The 18687-nt window shown below is 40.4% G+C and overlaps 1 protein-coding gene across 4 annotated transcripts in view; it reads right to left on the reverse strand.

The window, feature by feature from the left end:
* The window catches only part of mid2 (midline 2), a 162843-nt gene that overhangs the window by 91179 nt on the left and 52977 nt on the right, over positions 1-18687 (reverse strand). The window contains exons 2-3 of one of the 4 annotated variants that reach the window (XM_053630907.1): positions 17359-17413; positions 16817-16941 (exon numbers count right to left, since the gene is read on the reverse strand). The exons of 1 other annotated variant lie outside the window; for it this stretch is intronic. The gene's annotated coding sequence lies outside the window, so the exon portion shown is untranslated. Of the gene's footprint in view, positions 1-16816; positions 17124-17358; positions 17414-18687 lie in introns of those variants that run through there. 2 more of the 4 variants (XM_053630910.1, XM_053630909.1) reach the window with 2 other exon arrangements.

Consider the following 18687-nt stretch of genomic DNA (forward strand, 5'->3'; position numbering starts at 1 on the left):
CACACACACACACTCACAAAGATCAGCTACACCTACACACACACACAGCACAGCTACACACACACACACACGCTCACAAAGATCAGCTACACCCACACACAGAGCACAGCTACACTTACAAAAGCACAGCTACACACACACACACACAGAGCACAGCTACACTCACACACACACTCACAAAGATCAGCTACACACACACACACACACACACACACAGAGCACTTCTCCACTCACACACACACACACAAACATCAGCTACACTCACACACACACGCACACACAGAGCACAGCTATACTCACACACACAGAGCACAGCTACACTTACACACATGCACACACAGAGCACAGCTACACTTACTTACATATACACACAGAGCACAGCTACACACACACTCACAAAGATCAGCTACACCTATACACACACACAGAGCACACACACACACATAAAGAACAGCTACACACACACGCACACACACACAAAGCACAGCTACACTTACATACACACACACAGAGCACAGCTACACTTACTTACATACACACACAGAGCACAGCTACACACACACACTCATAAAGAACAGCTACACACACACACAGAGCACAGCTACACTTACACACTCACACACACACAGAGCACAGCTACATGCACACACACACAAAGCACAGCTACACTTACATACACACACAGAGCACAGCTACACTTACTTACATACACACACAGAGCACAGCTACACACACACTCATAAAGAACAGCTACACACACACACACACAGAGCAAAGCTATACTCTCCTACACACTCACACAGCACAGCTACACCTATACTCTCCTACACTCTCACACAGCACAGCTACACCTAAACACTCCTATACTCTCACACAGCACAGCTACACCTATACACTCCTATACTCTCACACAGCACAGCTACACCTATACTCTCCTACACTCTCACACAGCACAGCTACACCTATACTCTCCTACAGCACAGCTACACCTATACTCTCCTATACTCTCACACAGCACAGCTACACCTATACTCTCCTACACTCTCATACAGCACAGCTACACCTATACTCTCTTATACTCTCACACAGCAGAGCTACACCTATACTCTCACACAACACAGCTACACCTATACTCTCCTACACTCTCACACAGCACAGCTACACCTATACTCTCCTACACTCTCATACAGCACAGCTACACCTATACTCTCCTACACTCTCACACAGCACAGCTACACCTATACTCTCCTACACTCTCACACAGCGCAGCTACACCTATACTCTCACACAACACAGCTACACCTATACTCTCCTACACTCTCACACAGCACAGCTACACCTATACTCTCCTACACTCTCATACAGCACAGCTACACCTATACTCTCCTACACTCTCATACAGCACAGCTATACCTATACTCTCCTATAGTCTCACACAGCACAGCTACACCTATACTCTCCTACACTCTCATATAGCACAGCTACACCTATACACTCCTATACTCTCACACAGCACAGCTACACCTATACACTCCTATACTCTCACACAGCACAGCTACACCTATACTCTCACACAACACAGCTACACCTATACTCTCCTACACTCTCACACAGCACAGCTACACCTATACTCTCCTACACTCTCATACAGCACAGCTACACCTATACTCTCCTACACTCTCATACAGCACAGCTACACCTATACACTCCTATACTCTCACACAGCACAGCTACACCTATACTCTCCTATACTCTCACACAGCACAGCTACACCTATACACTCCTATACTCTCACACAGCACAGCTACACCTATACTCTCCTATACTCTCACACAGCACAGCTACACCTGTACACTCATATGTTTATGATGTAACAAGCCTGTCATTTGCTTTTATTCATTTGCTTTTATTACACTTCTCTTTTCTCTTGAGAAAAAATCTTTTAAATGCAAGCAAATAGTGACAATAATGCCAGTGTTTCTGTGATAAACAATCAGCTCTAATACTTACCGGAAACCATCGCACCCTGCATCTACATACGCCCATTTTTTGTGATAAAGGCCCGTTGCATACCTAAACAATGTTTAGGGAAAAATCAAGACAACCCAGTAAAATGTGTAAGATAAATGTTCATCTAAATAAAGGCCATACATGAACATGTATTATTCTAAATGCTCAGCTAAGGAATAATATCATTCTTGACTACTTATGTCTATCCATTCATCTTCTGTAATAGCTTTATCTTCGAGTTCAGCCCGGAAACACTGGGTGTGAAGCAGGAATGCACCAGAAATGGGAAGCCATCACGTGCCCACTTCTGATTTTAGTCTTTTAGTAATTTTATTTTTCTTTTCATGTTTGCCATATGCAAACATAAATAAATAAATAAATAAAAAAGTGTATATATATATATATATATATATATATATATATATATATATATATATATATATAAAATATACACACACACAATATAGAAAAATATACATTAATATAATTCTAAATATATTTATATAGTCTCAATTGGTAATTAGGTATTTAGTATACGCATATACTGTACATTTCAGCACTGGTTGTCACTCATGGCTTTCAATTGTCAACTTTGCTCAATCAGCAGTATATCACTGTATCTATTGTGAGGCCTCTTATCGCTCTCGTTTCAAGACATTGTTCCATTTGAAATCTATTTCCTGCTTCCGTTCCCATTCCAGGTCAAATGATGGAAATATGGACAACAATAGCACACTATCCAGCATGTATGTTTATGTTCCCAAACAGTCAGTGGTCCCCTGTTGAGAAACTCAATCAGAAAGTCATTCTCATGATAAGGTAATTGTGTGTGTGTGTGTGTGTGTGTGTGTGTGTACCATTCTATGACGCATGACACATCCCTGTCTGACTCAACGTCAAAATAAATCTCAAACACCCCCAAAAGGCACATACGTATTGGTGGTAAATGCTGTTGGTGTTTAAAAAGTGTGCGTATAAGAACTACAATGCCACAGCAAGCATTTGTGATCCAGCTCCAGAGTTCAACCCCTGAGAATTACAACTGACCCCTTTGGCAGGGACATTTATCAAAGTCAAAGTAGATTACAACACACATCATTGTATACAGAGATGGAAGTCTGCCCTTGCCATCCACAATGCTGGTCCTATGAACTAGCACAGATCTAGCTTTTATTAACTAAAAGTGCAAAATAACGGAACCAGCCAGGAGTTTGGGTAATAAAAACATTGGAAAATAATATTCAGTTTGGTCTTCACATATTGAGAGAAATTAAGACACAGCCATCACAGGATTCAAACCTGTTAGACTCGCCAGACATACTTGCCTTAGACTGGACATGACACATTTCATCTCGTCGCATGAAAGACATGAAAGCCAGTGACCAAAGCCAGATGACGAAATAGGAAGGCACTTTCACCAAGAGCCTTCAAAGCCAAAAGTTCTTATTGATCTGTGCCGACAATACATATTTACAATAGAGAGTAAATTGGTCTGTTTTTTGTTGGCGTGAGGCATTTTTGAGCAAGGTTATGTTCTATGATGATGTTATTAATCCCATTTAAACACAATTTCCAGTGTGCCTCAGTGTGATGAATGTGCAGGGTTGAAAGCTTTTTTCCGCAATCTGACACGTTTCTAGCCGCTGATTAAAAGTCCGAGATACAAAGAGCCGAGTGACAGAATGGGAATAAAATTTCTGATGACAACGAGCACAATGGTCACGTGAGATGTAACCTTGTTGTCTGAGGCAGGAGAGAGGCCTGACATGTGCGCTGCTTATATAACAAGTCATCAACACATCATCATGTGGATCTAAGACGGAAGTGCATGGGTGTGTGAAGTGTGATGGGTGACACTGTGTGTGACGGATAGCTCTATAGCGTATCCAGTGCAGCAAAAACAGGTCAGCTTTCAGCTTTAGCGCAACTGACAACATAAACTAATGTAATGGAAGAGAGATGAAATGTAGGACATGTAATAACCGAGTAAACATAACACGATCGGCATCTAGATGGCTCGTGTCATGTGGTATTAACTGAACATACATACTCTTTGGCTCTTTTGCAGGGTTTGCGTGAAAATGAAAGGGACAGAAAAGTTGAGGTGCTGAAGACAGATGGACTGCAGAGCTCTTTGAGCTCTAAAAGCCTTAGCTCCTTTTCAAGTGAGAATGAAAACTAACCACATAAGACAAGGGATTTAACTTCCACTGTCATTTCAAAACAGGACCAATAGCTCTGTGTTCACTGTGACTTGAATCAGCACTGAATCAGCATAGATGTGGGAGTCACTTTGATCTGTAGTTGTCACTGCTCACGTGTTACTGAGTTAAGACGTGAGAAAATTTACAATAGGGCAATGAATCCAAAAGTTTATGGTTAGATAATATTCTGGCAGAGATATACTGGAGTGTTAGTATACAGGGTTATACTTCAGTGGCCAAGTGAATGAAAAGGGGACTCGTGCAAAAAAAAAAAAAGCACACTGAAAAGAAATGTCCAAAAGTTTGTGGACACCCAACCATCACATCCATATGTGCCTTCTGAACACCCCAGTCCACATTTGCCCATTCAGCCAGAAGAGTATTAGGGATGTCCGGCACTGACGTCAGGTGAGGAAGCCTGGTGCACAGTCTGCGGTCCAGTTCATCCCAAAGGTGTTCAGTGAGATTGTAGTCTCAATGCAGTCCACCCGAGCACTTCCACACCTGCCCCTTACAAACTTCATGGAGCTCACTTTGTGCACAGGGACATAATCATGCTGGAACAGGTTTTGGCCTCTTAGTTCCACTGAAGGGAAATTATAATGCTACAGAGCATACAAAGACATTCTATAGACTTGTGTACAGTTTGGGGAAGGCCCGGATATGGGTGTCTACAAACCTTTGACTATATAGTGTATAGCGTATGCAAGTATTATTCTAATAAGAACAGTCACCTTCGGTAACACAGAAAACTACATATACAACAAGACAGATGGACAAAGAAACAACAGCAAGAGAATTGTAAGCATCATCTAATTGACTCTTCAATCGTACCTCTGTTGGAGAGATAATTGTTGGAGAATTATGAATCACTCATCCCGGTGTGTGGAGAGCATGTAATGATGTGCAGTGGAGTCATATTAATAATATCATTCAGTGAAAAACCTCAGCCCACATGCAAAGTCCATATCTGAGGCTTACAGCTTAACAGCACCATCACTTTTCTTTTAAAAGCAATTTAGAACTGCACAAAGCATTAGACTAGACTAATGTTTGTGTAACAAATCAAGAAATAAATTACTACTTCAGTAATGACTATCTACAACTATACACACTCAATAAGGATTAATGACGTAATAAATTGTTGTGGAGTTTCTGGATCTGTATGTCTGTATGGGTTTCTATAAGCTTCTTGCTCATTAGGGATACATTTATGAATTCAACACTTATATCCTGAATTTATATGCTTCTGTAAAGCTTCTTTGGGACAATGTCCATTGTTAAAAGCGCTATAGACATAAAATTGAATTGAATTGAATTGTTCAACAAAGCAACCTTAAAAACAATGACAAATCAAAAACTTTCCCTTGTGTGTCTCCTCATTCCTGGTATGCAAAACATGCTAGGTATGAGTGGCAAGCTCTGCACCTGGGTCTGCTGTAAGCTACTTGAATAAATAGTATCCCAGACTACAAGTCCAGCTAAGAGCAGCCTCTGTGTGGGCTGTGTGAAATGAATGATTGTGCTAGGCGGAGGTTTGGGGCGTAATGTCGATGGAAAAAAACACTTGGCTGATTATGTGGGCTGGACAGCCCTACGGCTGGCTATGAGAATTAAACCGTAATGGCTGCAGTTAAATATGTAATGGCCTGGTGCTGCTCTGGACAACAAACTGAATTCCCTTGTACGCAGAATCAGGTGAGCTCAGAGGCTGTAGAGATTGCCTGCAAACGTACACGAGCTCATAGGCTGCTCTGCTTCTCAGAAAGGCAGCTCAGCGTTACTGAATTCACATTAACACTATCTTAAGTGTCTTGAGTGAAATGTGTTAATAGAAGTGTTCATAGGATATGCTTCAGTGTAGCTGGCTGTTAAAGTGGTTATCGATTGTGTGAGATGTCCTGTTCATTTCCAAATGCTCCACTATTAGTGTGAGTGGGTTAAATTCTAATACGTGTCTCTGGAGTGGCTAGTGGACCCGTTGAAAGTGCACCGGAGTGACAAATCTTTGTGGGGCCTCTGTCACTTACGATTAAGTGACTCTCTAAGGAGCCAAATCTTTACGGGGCCAAATCGATAAAGACCTCATTTTAAGCACCTCATATGTCATTTATAGACAGATAGGCACCACACGGGTCATTAGGAAGCTCCTGCCGTGCTGCTCATAAAAAAAATAAATAAAAATAAAATAAATCAGAGCACTGATCCAGCGGGAGATCATGCAGATGAGGTGTGTTGTCACTACTGCACCATTTAAAGGAAGGATCATCAGCTGTACCACACCAAATACTTTGGTAGTCTGGGGACAACCCTTTTCTTACTATTGACCCCTGACACACCTATCTTCAGTTCTGCTACAGTATTGACTCGCTGCTTATTAAGTATTATAGTATTATATATAGTATTATACGGTTATATCTGGAATTTTGCCAAGATTCAGCCAAGAAGCCTGTAAGAAGCCTATGAGGAGAAAGTAAATTTAGCATCTACAGATTCAGCATGATAGTAATAAAAAGTTAGTGTACAAAAGAGGTACAGTAAATGTCTAATATACTCGCTGGTTCTACAATGTCTAAATAGCCTGGCATATTAGAAAGCCTTCTGTGCAGCAAAAAGGTAATAATGTGGCTCAGATCAGATAACATTAGCATTAAATATCGCTTGAGCTAGCTACATACGGCGTGCTTAATAAACAGTTCTCCCCAGAGTAACCCACAGCTGAAGGTCAAATAGCACACTTCTAAGACATGCTTGTTGTCCGTAAACATGTATTGTATATACTAATGTATTTTAATAAACACATAAGCACAGGTTTTTACAATGGAATTTCAAAGTAAAATATCTTGTTTATGAGCGATGTCAGATTTTAAAAAGTGAAGTGTCTTGTATTTTCTGTCTTAGAGAATACGGTCAGAAAACAAAATATCGATGAGTATACATAATCATATGCTTCTCTTAATAGGCTCATAATGTATTTCTTTGATTATTTCTTGCTCTTAATTCAAGAAATTAAGAATAAGAAACATTTAGATCATTTGATCTAGCAGAATAATAAGGTTCTGTCTTTACTCTTCAATAATGTACTTCCTAATTGTCTGAGAATTTACATATTGTACATTTCAAGCAATCGTAAAGTCTTTTTTGTAAAGGCCTTGTAATGTAAGTTAGTGTGCTAGAATTATGTGAGCCTGGGTGTCAAAATTTGGTGTCAGAAAAACCTTTATAACCCTATAATACTGGGGTCACGACATGTACACATGCAAATTAGATGGAACACTTACTATAAGCGAAGGCTGATTATTGGTTATTGGTAAATAGGCTATATGCCTCAGGGGCATTTATGGTGGGGGTTAGGGAGGGAGTGAATCAGAGATATGAAGGACAGGTTGTGTTTCAGACTAATCTCATTACCTTGTTTTCTTCCATGTTTGGGAAGAGCTGAGCATGATAAGCATGAACACAAACAAGCACTTCATAATGTTACATAAAGAAGCAGAACACGGGTCTTATCAGCACCATCTCAATCTACTTGTTTATGTAGCAAACAGATCTCTCTCTCTCTCTCTCTCTCTCTCTCTCTCTTTCTCTCTCACACACACACACACACCGTAAAGAATTGACAGTGCTCATGTGACACATAAAATACTCGGAGCAGAAAAAAACAAGTGAGTAAAATGGGAAATTTTCCTCAACTTCCAGCAAATCTGTATGGGTTTTTAAATCTTCCTAGCTCGGCAAACAACATCTTAGGGTGTACATTGCTGTGTACATGGCGTTCATATGTTTTTCCTTTCAAACTGAAAATGCCACTAATTTTTTCATAAAATTATTATTTATTTGTTTATTTGTTTATTTATTTATTTTTTTAATGTTTAATTGTTTTGGGTTTTTTTTTTTTTTTTTACTACCACACAAAGTCTACAAATCAAATGCTCATGAATTCAAATATGAAAGAAATAATAAAGTCAGTACATTCCACTGTGAACACAGTCAACCTGGAAGTACAAGCAGGCTATTCTCTGGTTAAGAAACCTTATTCTGTTTTCATAAAAGACACAATACAAACGGGATCAACATATGAAGGAGTAACGTTTGGGTGATTAAAATATTCTTAAATTGCGTCACCTGGAGAATCTGGCTGATTTTTCAGCCGCCATGCTGTCCTCCTTTACAGCCACCGTCTTGCTATTGTTAAGAAGCACAACGTACTGCAGTGATCCATATTAGCAGTACATCGGACACTAACGACTTTGATCTACACAAGGATTGCTGAAACAGATCTGGGTCAATCGAGAGCAAGAAAATGAGCCTGAAATGATGAAACACAAGCAATGGAAAATGATCAGATTTTTGTTGTTGTAATATTTATTGCTTTAGAGCCAGAGCCTAATTTGGACATCTTGTTTGCATACAGGAACCCCTGCACCCATTCTCATTCATGCAATTACCTAATCAGCCAATCATGCAGTGAGCTTTCAGTTAATATTCACATCAAACATCAGAATGGGGGAAAATGTTTTCTCAGTGACTTTGACCATGGCATGGTTATTGGAGGATTTGAATATTTCAGAAACTGCTGATCTCGTGGGATTTTCACGCACGACAGTCCCCGTAGTTTACACTGAATGACGTGAAAACAAAAACAAAAAAACATCCAGTGAGTTCTGTGGGCATTGTTGATGAGAGAGGTCAGAGGAGAATAGCCAGGCGGGTGTGAACTGACGAAGAATACAGTAACTCAAATAACTGCTCGTTACAAGCGTGATGAGCAGAAAAGCATCACAGAATTCTCAACACACCGAACCACATTGGGCTGCACTCCTGCCAGCCTTGTAACTTGCACTCCTGAAGCTACAGTGGGTACAGGATCACTGAAAATGGTCACGTTAACACTGGAAAAGCATTTTTTTAATCTTCAACTGTTCAGATTTAGACAATGAGCATGACAGTGGACAGTGTACACATACTGTATACCTATAGATGTTATTTCAATTTCAGGTGCTCTTCTACAAAATTGCTCTATGAAACTGCTTTAAAGTGCCCTGTTATTTATAAATTAATTTATTTACTTAATACCATAAAACGCAAACACTGAACCATTTTTGCTATGAATCAGAGAGGCCATGCCTCTACAGAAACCAACTCCTGAGAGGTTGAATGTGGTTTTGCAGCAAATGCATGAGTTCTAATTCATGTTTGTTTACAAGGCTGGTAATCAGTACTCATTAGTGCACAGAGAACACTGCAGGCTGCTCTCAAATCTCCCCCCAACCTTCCATTACATAACAGTCACACACCACAAAACTAGCCCTGTGGGACCTTCAGCTGCTCTACTTCCAGTAGCAGGAGCTGTGACACTGGAAGCAAACACAGTCGAGGGCGTACCTTAACAACCCCTCATTGCGTATAGACAATGTGGGAAAAAAACTGGGTCGAGTCTGTCTACACTTTCCTGACCTGACATAAGCAGGGAAAATAATGACTGGGCTGTGTGTCAGTTCTAGCTGTTCTACTGGAGGTGTTTTTTTTTCCAGATGGCAGGGTGAGAAATGGACAGTGGATACCATGTGCATGACGCACATGGTATTCTCTTCTTTATTCTCTTCTGAAGCCGAGCAAAACACAATGAAGAGTAATGGAATATATTATTCATACAAAATTCTGATTCATAGGACAATGGTAACAAGCAATCATTTATGAGCCATGTAATTTAAAAGACTTAAAGGACACTAGACTAGAAGACTGAAAGAAGCCTTGTGCGTTTGGAATGTCTACATGGTGCTCACTGTTCTGCCCTTCTTGTGAAATGCCAACCGCAGGGTGCTAGTTTTGGCCAGGACGGTTTGACTCATGGCTCAGTCACACCTAAAAGCTCTGACAGTACAAGCTGCATCTCCTCATATTAGCAGTCTCTATTTCACCACATATGCACAAGGGAAACTCTTCTTTACAACAGACATATTACTTATTTAAGGATGTGCACAAACCCAGTTCTAAAAAAGTTGGGACAGTATGGTAAATGCAAAAAAAAAAAAAAAAAAAAAGAGTCATGTGAAACTTCAATTCACCCTGTACTATATTGTAAACAAATTATTAACACAGTATTTGATGTTTTACTTTGTGAATTGAATTTATTTTTGAAAATATACACTCATTTCATATCTGATAACTGCAACACACTCCAAAAAAGTTGGGAGAGTAGACTGTTTACCACTGTGTAACATCACCTTTTCTTTTAATAACACTTATTAAGTGTTTGAGCACTGAAGACACCAGTTCATTAAGTTTAGCAAGTGGAATTTTCCCCCATTCATCCATTATGCATTTCGTCAGCTGCGCAATTGTACGGGGCTTTCGTTGCCTTATTTTGCGCTTCATAATGTGCCACACATTCTCAATCGTAGACAGGTCATGCTAGCACCCGCACTCTCTGCTTACGCAACCATGCGCTTGTAATCTGGGCAGAATGTGGTTTGGCGTTGTCCTGCTCTGGATGGCAGCATATGTTGCTCCAAAATGTGTATATATATCTGTCTGTATTAACGGTGCCCTCACAGATGTGCAAGTTACCCATGCCATGGACACTGACACACCCCCATACCATGATGGACGCTGGCTTTTGGACCTGACGCTGATAACAGCTTGAATGATCCTTTACCTCGGAGAACATGATGGCTGTTTTGTCCAAAAACTATTTGAAATGAAACTCATCAGACCACAAAACACGATTCCACTGTGCTACCGTCCATCTCAGATGAGACCGAGCCCAGAGAAGTCGGCGGTGGTTCTGGACTGTGTTGATGTATGGCTTCTGCTTTGCATAGTAAAGCCTTAACTTGCATCTGTGGATGCAGCGGCGAATGGTGTTGACTGACAAAGGTTTACCAAAGAATTCCCGAGGCCATATCAGGATATCCATTACAGACTCAGGACGGTTTTTAAGACTGTGACGTCTGAGGGATCGGAGATCACGCGCATTCAGAAGTGGTTTTTGGCCTTGCCCTTTACGCACCGAGATTTGACCGGATTCCTTGAATCTTTTAATTATATTGTGCACTGTAGAAGGTGAAAAAAGTCCTAAATTGCCCCTGTCCCAACTTTTTCGGAAGGTGTTGCATGCATCAATTTCAAAATAAACATTTACCTTCAAAAAACTATGCAGTTGATTAGGTAAAACATCAAATACCTTGTCTTTATATGTTTTTTGTTTAAATACAAGTCAAAGTACATTTACAAATCACTCCTCTTTGTTTTTATTAGCATTTTCCATACTGCCCCAACTTTTTCGGAACTGTGGTTGTAGAACAATGGAATAATAAAGAGACAAGATGTAATCATTGTTAAGAGGCAAAATATAATTATAGCCCGTGGTGATCAGCGATGTCTGTAAGTGGAGAAATTAATTCAAACCAAAGTGAATAATCAGTGGAAAGGAATCAGGAGAAGATTAAAGAATAGATCCAGGACAACTCTTGCGTGAGAATGGTTGTAGGCCACTGCTTATGTAATGAATCCCTTAGAAAACAGAGTTTTCCTTAGAGGGAGGTGCTATGTTTAAACAGTTCTGAAGAACAAATATTAATGTCACTTCATATTTGTGATGCTTCTTGTTTTTACAAGCCAACAGAGCACCGGTAAAAAAAATGTAGAAGCGCTGTGTGGACGAATTAAAATGAGATTACACGCATCGTATTTCTGCCGTAAATGCAGTTTTGACTCAACTGCATGGTCTGACTATTGGATATTTGTTTTGAACAGCAAGCTCATTAAAATTAAACACAAATTCATCCTCCTGCATTATCTGCATTTTCCAAAGAAGAAAACAATGCCCAAACCATGTGAATTCTGAAGGCGAGGAATGCTGGCTTGTTATCCAAAACAAGCACTACTATTGAAAAGGTAATGTTCACCATAATTCCATCATGTCGCGGTATTTGGGAGAAGAGACACAAAAACAACTCGTGACCAGTGTGCACAAGTATACATCTGAAAAATAAACACAGCAGGATGAATATTCACAGTTTATTGTTACACCTCCATGCTTAATATCCTCAGTCTTGTCACTTTTATAGGCTCTAGCGTCAAAAGCATCGTAGCATTTATAGCACATCTGCAGCATCTCTGATATGAGTTAACGTTCAGTTACAGACTATAAAGTCATAAATCCAGGTTGTGTCATCTTCACTGTATTTATGTCTGATAAAGACATAAATAGAGAACAGAATAAAGAACTACTCTTTCGAATGTGCTGCGGCATTACGGCTTCGTGAGGTTGATGAATAGAAGCTCGGCTGGGTGTGCCTACTCAGCGACGCAGAACCGCAGACGGCTCTCGAAATAATGATTATAATCGCCCAAGTTCAGCACTGATATGAGACTCAGCACTATAGCTACTGCCGAGAGCAGCCAAGTGGCCACTAGCTGCAGTCGGAAACGGCAGATCGGCATTGTGCTTTCCAGACAGTAACAGTCTAGGCTTGCCAGTATTTTGTTGCTTCAGTAAGGGAAAGAGTGAGAAAGGTGTGATTTGATATGAGATAATGTAGTATAATCAAAATCATCAAAACAGTTACATACTGGACATCAAGCTACAGAAGAAACGCACGTTTCATTCACCAAGTTTTGTTTATGATTCCTACTGAGTTCACAGGTCACTTTTAGACATTCAGAGGAATCAAAACATCAGAGGTTTTTGACATCTGACGTTGGCTCTGGATATGAAATCATTATGCCCCATTGTAGGGCTTATCCACTGGCAGACCTGACAAAGTACACTATATGGTGTTTGTGGACACCTGATCATCACAGCCATGTGGGTTTCCCCAAAACTGTTCCCACAAATTTGGAAGCACACAACTGTATAGAACGTCTTTGTATGCTGTAGCATTACAATTTCCCTTCCCTGGAACTCAAAACATGTTCCAGCATAACAATACGCCTCCTCACCTGACATCAGTGTCTGATCTCACTAATGCTCTTGTGGCTGAATGGGCAAATCCTCATGTTCATCTTCCAAAATCTAGTGGAAAAATCAGCCTTCCCAGAAGAGTGGAGGTTATTATAACATAAAGAGGGACTAAATGTGGAATGGGATGTTCAAAAGGCACATATGTATGTGATGGTCAGGTGTCCACAGGCCTTTAGCTATATAATGTTCTTTCTTCTGGCCTGCACAGAGTTCTGAGCTTAAACCCACTGCACACCTCTGGGATGAATTTGAATGACGGCTGCACACCAGGCCTCCTCGCCCAACATCAGTGCCCAACCTCTTGCACTCTTATAGCTGAATGGGAACAAATCCTCACAGCCACCTTCCAAGTTCTAGTGGAAAGGCTTCCCAGAAGTGTGGAGGCGGTTTAAGCAGCAAAAGGGGAACAACTCAATATTAATGCCCACAGTTTTGGAATGGGATGTTCAATACCCAGGTGTTCACATACTTTTGTCCACATAGTGAATTTCTCCTGAACCAATCACTTGGAAAATACTGCAGCAGAATCAGAATCAACACATAAACAAAACTGGCCATGGTTCGAGGACTCTAGTTTTTTTTAAAAACATGAACCATTGAAGCTTCGGTTGTAAATTATCCGACCACATGAATTTATATAAATTACTTAGCTGAAGGCAAACAAGAGACTAGCTATAGGACTAGAGACACCAGGTCAGAAAGGGGAGAGCTTTCACAGACCTTGCGTTAACAATGAAAACAGAATGATTAAAGATGAAGGAACAGTTTAGATGGGTGTACTCTCTGCTTCAAGTTCATGGTGCTAGTCAAAATCGCAACATGGAGCACCACTACAAAACAAAACAAAAAGAAATAACCACATCAGAAGGTCTTATTTAATGTCATAAACTAATCTATCTATCTCTATATCTATCTATCTATATATAATGATAAAGAGATAGATAGATAGATAGATAGTCAATTAAAAGGTAACATATATAGTTAAAGTGTGTGAATAGTTTTATGTAACTGGACCGTTACAAATGTTAGTTTTAATACCCCTGTGCTAAAGTTACAACTCTACTGACGTACAAAAATATGACAGAAATGACAGATTGGATTAATACTGAAAGTGTCCTACTCTTATCTGTTGTGGTTTCAGTCATTTCACCCCTGATGTAACTTTGTTGCGTCTACATCTATTCTTACATCTCAGGCCCTTTGTTCCTAATCCCACGTCTTCGGGCTTCTTTAGTGTCCTGTTTCCTGGTTTTTGGTGTGTTTCTGGTTTCTCAGAAACAACTACAGGTCTGTCGCTGTTTCTGGAAATTCCCAAATAAACATGCTGCATGTGTTACACACAGTTGCTTCTAGTTCCCATGTGTTACAATCCCTTCACAGACAGATGGCAAACCTGTACAAAGGGCTGGGAGAAATCACTTTACAGTTCGAAGGCTTTGATTAAGTTTAAGGCAGTGCTTTCTTTGGAGGATTCAGAGAACTCAAAGTGGCACGGACAGAGCTCGCAGAAACCCAGGGCCGAGTCCACCCTCTTTGAAAGTTTGCTGGCTCGTGCTGACTTTCATCAGACAGTCTGTGGCTTACTGATGACACACATCACAGGCAGGGAGGAAACGTACAGCTCATAGCTGCGTCAGAGGTGATATGCACAGTTGTCTGCTCTTTCTAGCTCCGGCTGAATACGCTGAGGGATGGTGCGCCTCTTTTTATTGCTGTAGGGTTTCAAACTTTAATCGAGAGACGGTGCTAGAGTACTGCAGCCGTCAGTGCATTTATTCACTGCAGGCTTCACAGTTGAGGTGTTTAAAATGGTCTCCAAACTGTTTGTGGAGATGAAAAAATTCTGTCCCTCGCATCAGTTGCTGAAAAAAAAAAAAATGCTGCTAGCTCGGCTGACTATTCAGCCCGATGTTTGCTCGGTTTAAGCTGCTGTGCCATATGGCATCTAGTTATTGCCTTCATTACAACAGATTTGTTATAACAAAACAAAACAACCCTTCAAATGAACCTTCCTGCTTAATAGCTCAGATATGAATTATGTCAATTATAATACACTGAAGTAAACATGCACGAGTCGCCAGACTGTGTTGTTAGGACATCCAATTTGAGTAAGAAAACAACATATTATTTAACCTCCAGAAGTTCTGTTCTGGAAAAAAAAAAAAAGCAGACATGGGGGAAATCCTGTTTCCTGTTTTCCCCTCAGGCGTGAATATTTCAGGAGTCTCTTATGTGCCCTGACTTAATGTGAGCATCAGAACATTGAACAAACAAAAGCGCCTGAAAATCTGAAAAGCACCCATCTTAAATAATGTTTACATTATATGACAGAGCACCTAGTAACACTATTACTGTCACGTTGCTGGCTGCTGTCTTTTGTTTGGATCAGCTGGAAGGAAGTTTGTATAGGCTATAACATACCTGAGGGTTTACAATTGCTGAGGATTAAAAAAAACAATGCACTCCCAGCACATAGTACCACTAGACCGACAAACCAGGCAATGACAAATGGGCTTTGTAAGAGAAGCGGGGAACTGGCTGCATGAGAGGTGGTAGTCTTGGAATCATTAACGCAGCTTAAAATCACCGTAATTTGCTGCAAGTAGAGTATCATTTTTTCCAAATATTATGCAGTGCTTAACAACCCTGGCAGAAAGTTTGGGGATGATTAGTGGAAGAGCATTTCTCATTTACTAATGGAAGGCTCAAGACTCACACACATTACCATATAAAAACAACAGGGTGACCTAGGTTTGTCTGAGAATATTACATTATAAATCTGTCATTATCATAATATCAGATACTGTAAATATGTATTTCGAGAATGTATTTTGGTTCGTAGCCATTCAGCATGGCAGTACGTTCACACTCAGGCGAAACAGTACTATCTGTCAGAGATGACACCATGTCTGTTAGAATCAAAGCTTTCACAGTGCCAGTACACACTCGAAAATGCTGAGAGACTTAACACTAGGAGCTGCATCTACTAAGCTGTTTGCATTCATTTTTTTTTAGGTGTAATTAGGCCACAAAAATAATAAAAAATTATTTTCAACTGCTGACTTTGAATTATGCAACTACTTCATTTCAAATGAGCTGTATTCTTAGCTATTCACCTGTGTGAACAAACTAGTAAGATGACTTGTTTGGGCTTAAACGTGTCTGAGTTGTGACGATATACAAAAGGTTTCTTGTGCGCAAGCTGGTTCTCGAGTCTGGAGGGAAATGTTCAGCGGGTCAGCAGTGGGAGGAGTCGGAGAAACGTACCGATGACATCACATCAGTGACTGGTTACAAGGAAGGTTGTGCAATGAGCAACAAATGGTTCATACGTGAAGAAATCACATTCGATGCACGTCCTTATGCTCAGTCTGTAGTTTATACTTTGTTATGGTTCATCTGCATGTTATTTTACTGGATTATGGACATTTGCATGACGTGTCAGACATGCCTTTCATGTTCATGAGGATCTGCGTCTAGATCCATAAAGCTCCCGGCCATAATAAGTGTTTGGGCATGTCAGGGCTGTGATATAATTGAATGAGGCAGCTGACATGCACACACACACACACACAAACATACACACACACAGCATGAGTCTGCATTATCTGGGGAAGAGAGCTGAGCTAAGTACCTGTCAGAAGGCAGGGATCATGCAGGCAGGGAGGCCTTGTTGTGAGAGCCTGACAGCAAATGCGTTATCTCTGAATCGATGGGAGGTCTGAGAAACTTCTATGAGTTTCTAGGACATGGCTGAACCTGTAGAAAATATCAGAGTATAAGTGAGAGGAAAGGACTGTGTCTGTGTGTGTGTGTGTGTGTGTGTGTGGACTCCAGCTGGACTGTCAGGGTGGAGTGATGGTGAACAGCGAATACTCGTGCTGCCATGAGTGGATAAGTACCAGAGGGCCCCAGTCTATTTAGTATTGCAGAGCTGCTGTACTCAGACACTCCAGACAGAAGCAGGATAGACACATACACACACAAACACACACACAGAGAGAGAGAGAGAGAGAGAGAGAGAGAGATAGAGAGCACACACACACTGGCCATAGAGACGGGCCGCTATAAGCAATCATGGCTCCCTACAGAGCAGAGAGTGCACACACTGCAACAGCAACACAATGGAGACAGAGCTGCACTTTTTAACTGAGTGTAATAAATTCAAACACTTACGTGAAATTTCAATCCACACACCCCCAGTTCTCCCTTCTACCCAACACTGACAGTTCTGTTAGGAGGAATGAAGGAGAGCTGCGTTTTAGCATTTTAGGGACAGTGAGTTGCCCACTCACACTCACACACACACACACATACAGCCCTCCTATTATTCTATGTTTAAAAATTCTTTTTTTTTTACATTTTAATACATTTTCCTTTTTACACAGTGTTTATTAATAACAGTTATACATTCCTGTAATACTGTACATGTATATGCTCATGCCAATAAAGCTTGTTGAAAAAGAAAACACAGATTAAATAAAGTTTAATTTTGATGTTGTTCACCCCACAACCTTAACTGTTGGTATTATATAAAACATTACATAAAAGCCATAAACTGTAGGGGAGAGTGGGGCCACTTGTAGCAGGTGGTCAGTTGTAACAATATAAATTGCTCCAATTAGCAACAAGTGGTGACGCTCACTCTGCACGCGCTCACTGGGATCCTCTTTCTGCTTGAGACAGAACAGCAGCCTCACTGAAGAATTTTTGTCAAGAGTCCAATTTTGACATAGGAAAAAAAAAGTGAAATTTTAATTTTAAGTAATTTTCCATATCTAGAGGAAGTTTTGAATTATGTGTTCATTATGTATACAAATGAAATCCAAAGAGGCTCGTTTCGACTGGCTGTGGCTCATTAGTTAACATGTCAGATGTTTGGCAGTGTGGGGTCAGTTGTAACAGTGTCACCAATACAAGTATTTAAGATATTTGACAAATATCAGCTGTTATTCAGAAGACTGTTGGATTTGTGTGTAATGTGCTGCCCAACATTTATGCAAGCTCTTAAGAATCCATTTGTAAAGAAAGTGGTACAAACATTGCACAGCTACAGCACAGCCAACTGTTCCTGCATGATAAAAAAATAATTAGCAAAAAATGTACTTATATCTCCCACAGATGCAATGAACTGAGACTCCACACCATGTTACAACCGACCACATCCATGGAGCTGGTTGTACCATTTCACCCATTTACTTTATTTATGTTGTGATATTAACATGTAACATCTACAGTATTTGTTTACTCTGAATAGTTAACAGACAAATGTACCTATCATGTGTCAAAAAACGGACCTTTAGAATGCTCGTGTTGTTGTTGTTGTTGTTGTTGTTGTTTCGGCTGCTCCCCGTTCAGGGGTCACCACAGTGGATCAACAATGCGCATGTTTGATTTGGAACAGGTTTTATGCCAGATGCCCTTCATGGACCTTTGGAATGCTCATAAAATGTACAAAAACAGTGACAAATGTTACAGCTGACCCCTTTCTCCTTTATATAATAA

The sequence above is a fragment of the Ictalurus furcatus genome, chromosome 8 (assembly GCF_023375685.1).
Source record: "Ictalurus furcatus strain D&B chromosome 8, Billie_1.0, whole genome shotgun sequence".
NCBI classification, from domain to species: Eukaryota; Metazoa; Chordata; class Actinopteri; order Siluriformes; family Ictaluridae; genus Ictalurus; species Ictalurus furcatus.